Below are 5,728 nucleotides of genomic sequence, written 5' to 3' on the forward strand. Positions count from 1 at the left end.
AAAAGTCAAGGTATTGGGCCGGTTAGTTCCCGGTTGTAGGAAAGAAACTTTACCGGTTATTCTTGCAGAAGCCATTAATTACATACCGGCTCTTGAGATGCAAGTTCGAGCCATGTCGGCGCTAGCTGATTTACTCTCTGGCTCTTCTTCATCTTCTGCCGGCTCCGGCTTCCCGCCGCCGAGTTAATAACTTTTATTTTGGCCATCTATGCCAGCTGCCATATTTTAATTTTTTTTAATTTTTGTTATTATTATTATTTGCCTCGATTTCCCTCCCACTCTTCTTGCAAGTAAAGTTTTTTTTTTTTTTTTTGTTAATTGTTATTATTAAGCACATACTTATTATATTTTGTGTTTTCCTTTTTAATTTGTTAACAAATTTCGAATTCAAATCTCTTCTGTCCTAAAATGACTATTAGAATCACTTTGAATAATAAAGACAATTTCTCTAGTATTTCAATTCAATAATCTCATTCTTAGCTTTGTAGTTTAAAATTTATAATTTTAGCATAAACGATTTCGAGATTTCTAAAGAGATATCACAACGTTCGAAAATGTGGTCAGATTGATTGGTATAATGCTGCAATATCGAAATTCATAGTGTAATGACGACCACAAACCAAATTTAACATGTCCATTAACATTTTTTTAGAAAATCGTTAACATGTCCATTATATTTTTTTAGAAAAAAAATTCTTAGTAGTTGGATTAATCTAACCGGTAAGAATGTTGAATGGTTGTTAGATCTACCTTGCATTAAATAAAGTATGCACCATCTATATAAACTATAGTCTATTACTTATAAAAATATTACTTTATCTCTTCGCTATTATAAGTAAAAATAAAATTTATCAAATTTTGATCAGTTAAAAGTGAAAGTTAATAATTTTTTAATTGTTTAATGTTATTATTTATTTAATTTAAAAATATTTAATGTGAATTATTGAATATTTGTAATTAAAATTTAGTTTAGTAAATTTAATTTAAGTCTTACATAAAACTTATAAAATTAATTGTACGTAACTGAATTTCTTAATTAATATTGTAACTGTGAAAGTATTTTTTCTTTCTTATAAAAGTGTTAAGAATAATGAGTATTTCATTTGATCAAGAAGTTTGTATCTTGGAGTTAAAAAGCTTGAAAATGGAACTCCTAGTTTTTGGAGTAATAAATGTTTATGTTTATTATATAAGGAAAAGGATAGTTGTTAAATTGGTAGCTATATTTAGATTGTGTGTGAAGGTGCACAATACTAGTATCACATTTTGTACCTCAACTCAACTACTCTGAGCCAATATTTGTGTGTAGTCTTGAACGAGAAACACAAATGGGTCACGACAGTTTTTTTCTTAATTGGTGTGGTTTTATGATACTCAATGAATCCAATTTTTATCAAAGAGTTTTGAAGCATATACACATCATAACACGTGATATGCCTTGGTACTGAATTCTTATAGAACCAGGAATTTATTAGTTTTGGATCTTAATCTAAATTCAGCACAGAAGCAGTACAAGTTACCTTGTCTTTGTCTTTCAATTTGTATATTCAATTACACCCCGAAAATATGAAATATAAAAAAAAATTAAAAAATTGATTTATTTAATTTTAATTTTTAATTGGATGCATCGATTTTTCTAATACATTTTCATTTATATTTTATTTAATAGAGAGTATATATATATTTTGTAAATTAGGCAAAAAAAATATTATCTTAAAAAAATGATAAATTTAATTATAACTAATTTACGTAAAATTTTAGATTTAAAGTCAATATAAAATTTTTAACTTAACAATATCGGTATTTATCAGTTTAATTATAATTTAAAAATTATATTAAATCCTACAATTCAATTGATATTTTTTATGAGAACAACATTGTTTTATTCACTTATACTAGAAAGCCATGCCGAAAGTGCCAAAAACAAAAAACATGCTTATTCGACACAATACAATGCCCCATGTGGCATGTTAGCCCCACCTTGTACTCCTCTCATCATATTTGACATCACCCTCTTCTTTTCTTTTCTTTTATAACCCCACTCACTTTTATATCATCCTCCTTATGTAACGATCTTGCCCCAAAAACCTTCATTAGATAACTCACCCCAAAACAATACATGAAAAATATTGGACAATTCCAAAGTCGCACGTGGAAACTAAATAAGGTTTGGAAAAAAAATTTATAAATAAAAGCGTCTCTCACCTTATTAAATTATTGTACATGCATGAATTAAAAAATCAATAATTTCATACTAAAATTATTATTTATTTTATAAACATATTTTTATCTTTTATAAAATGTTATCAATTTGGTACAATTACATTTAACTAACACGGCGTTGCACAAAAATATGATAAAAGTTAATATTAAATGAAGTGAGATTCACACAAGATACAAGAAGTACACTATTATGTAACATGTAATTACTTTTTTATCCATCAAAGTTGTTTTGTATTACTACTACACATGTATGGTAAGCTGCTTTAATATGTAAACACCATTTCAATTAATTTCCGAGATTAGTCTTTGCTATTACAACTCAACTACTTAAAATTAGCCTCTTAATTGCAAGTAGAGGATGATCTTGACATACTTAAAAAATAATGACTAAAGCGCTAAACAGAAACATTCAAATAAATTGAGAAGAAGATTTAGAGGTTCAAACTCTAACTAATAATATATATAAAAATATATTATTTTTTATGGGTTAAAATTATACTAGTTTTATTAATTTTATATAAGATTCACATTAAAAAATATTTTAATGGAGTCTATAAAAATTTTAATTAATAAAATAAAATGTATTAAAAAGTGTATGAATTAATAAAAAAATAATGAAAATTAAAATTTTTGTTATAAAGTAAAGTTGGGCATTAAAAAAATAAGTGAAGATATAGTTGAAAATGAATTTTAGGGTATATGAGTATGGTTCACATGCAGTTCCACTGTACCACAGGGGGCAATGGTGGTGTGATAAAGGTTGACACTTATCTTTGATGTCTTCAAGCTAAGACAAGAACTACCTCTCATTTTCGGTGCAGAGTGTCTATTATGTTAAACCACACGAGTGCTTCAGTTTCATCACTATCAATACTCAATAATACTCCTATTCTCTTCACCTATATTAGAATCATTTTTTTTTATTTAAAAAATAATAATTAATGGTTTGGAAAAAAAGAGGTTTGTGTTATTGTCTATATTTATTTGTCACCAGAGGCAATTAATAGTTGAATTAGAGGACCACATAAAAAGCTTGTACATTTGTTGGTAAGTGCCTTTAAAGTTTATCACATGAATTCATGGTATCATTCATTTATTTAAAAAAAATCAGTAACCGGTGACCAGAATTCAATAGCTCCCATGTGGTTATTGAATTCTGCTTTTTACATTATTATTAAGGATGACATGATTGAGGATTCTGACTATCGTTAAAAATGACACAAAATTAAAGAAGCATGATTTGAATGAGAAAAAAAAAACCTTTTTGGTTCTCTTATTCACAATTTCGATTTTAACATTTTTTTTTGGTACAACAATTTTATCATTTCTAAATCCATAGCTTTTTTCCTCAAATTTTCAAAATGATTGACATTTTTTTTATATGTATTTTTATTTATTTATTTGACACATGAGATGTTGTTTATTTGTCGAGTACTAAATGAATAATATAAAAGTGAGTTGTTAAGTGACAAACTACCTAAATAGCATCTTACATCAAATTTAATTGCATTAATCATATAGATTAAAGTTACTTAATGTATATTTTGATGACATATAATAAATTGTTGATCAGTGAGAATTAACATAGACAATGTGAGACCACCAGCTAAGTTTTCACTAAGCATCAATTTACCCCTTCAACAAAATTCAATTTCTTTCGTAAAAACAAAATCAGTCTCTTGTACATAGGTGTGGAAAAAGTATATTTAGACTGTATTTGATAAAAGGTAGCGTTAAATAGAAAAAAATAAGTGAGAGTAGATAGGGATGGTTCTAGAAATTTATTGTTTGGAAGTAGGGATGAGAATAGGCTAGGCCGTCCGACAGGGGCCTATGGCCTGGCCTGTTTAATAAAAAGGTCAGACTCGGACTGTTTTTAAAGCCTATTTATGTAAATAGGTCAGGCTCAGGCTTGTAAAAAAGTGTAAAAAAGCCTATTAGGCCTGACAGACCGGCCTATATATATTTTATATGTATTCTATTCTCTATTTTTTCTTCTTCTAATTTCCATTGCACTCACTCCAACAAACATGTATGAAAATAACATATTTTTTTATAAAAACCGATATTATTTATTTGTTACTTTATATTTTATAAAAATCAATACTATTTATTTGTTATCTTTATATATATTATTAGTATATAAATTTAAAAGTCCTAATTGTTTATTATTACTGAATATGAGTTTGTTTGAAAGGTAATATTCCGAGTTGTTTGAGAGGATTTGTTTAGAGGTAATATTCTGAGTTGTTTGAGAGATAATAATAAGTGCGTTTGTTTCAATAAAGAAATTATTCTTTTAAACCAAAAACTATTTTTTAGGGTTTAAAAGGTATTTGTTTCATATTTTAAAAAAATTATTTTGTTAGAAAAATCATTTTTTTTATTTAATACATATATACATATACACATTAGTATTGGTATATGGAGAATCATATAAATCGATATGGGTAGAGCATCATGTAGCTATAAATAATTGTTTATTTATTACCTTTATATATATATATTATTACTAAATATGATGTTGCACGAGAGGATTTGTTTGAGAGGTAATAATCTGAGTTTGTTTGAGACTATTTGTTTGAGAGATAATAATGGGTGCGTTTGTTTTAATAAAAAATTTATTCTTTTAAACCAAAAATTATTTTTTAGGGTTTAAAGGGTGTTTGTTTCATATTTTTTTAAATTATTTTGTTAGAAAAATTATTTTTAATGTGAATAAGACTTTTAAATAGGCTTACAGGTCAGACCATGATAGGCCGTAGACCAAGCTCAGGCAAAAAAAAAAGCCTATCATAGGCCGTAGGCCTCAAAAATTTATCGTAGGCGAGACTCAGGCCTTTCAAAGTCTGGCCTGATCTGGCCTATTCTCACCCCTATTCGGAAGGCGACTAAAAAATCATAACAAATTTTATATAATATTAAATTAAAATAGTCATTTTTTTAAAAGAAAGAACGACAAAATGATAAAAAAAAAGTTGTAGTAGCATTATTAGTATGAAATATTCATCGATTTTGTTAATAATAAATCTACACTAAAAATATTAGTTGACTAACTTTAATTGAGTCTTTTCTCTTAATTAATTATTCTTTTTTTCATTTATAACACTTGAACTTGATATCTTATTTAAAAAATTTGATTTTAATTCCACTAGAACTAGTACAGTGTTTCTAACAAGATAGTTAAATAATATATAGTAGATAATTATTAAATAATATATATACTCTATCTGGTCTTGAATTTAAAAAAAAGTTGAGTCAACGACAATTAATGTATTTGGTTCAAAACTTGGACAAAATACATTCATTTTATTGACTTTTTTTTTTATTTTAATATTTGAGACCAAAAGAAGAATGTAATAGTAATAAATGTAGTAATTATTAAATACTTGATACAATAATAATGAATAATTTTCAAAGAAAAATATAAATGCATAATTATATTATATTATACATTAATATATATATATATATATATATATATATATATATATATATATATATA

General features: G+C 26.0%; 1 pseudogene; it reads left to right on the forward strand.

Annotated features, from left to right (window-relative positions):
- Positions 1-367, forward strand: part of LOC101497649 (transcription factor bHLH148-like) — a 1,287-nt pseudogene extending 920 nt beyond the window's left edge.
- Positions 368-5,728: the final 5,361 nt, after the last annotated feature.

This window comes from Cicer arietinum, chromosome 1 (assembly GCF_000331145.2).
Source record: "Cicer arietinum cultivar CDC Frontier isolate Library 1 chromosome 1, Cicar.CDCFrontier_v2.0, whole genome shotgun sequence".
NCBI lineage: Eukaryota > Viridiplantae > Streptophyta > Magnoliopsida > Fabales > Fabaceae > Cicer > Cicer arietinum.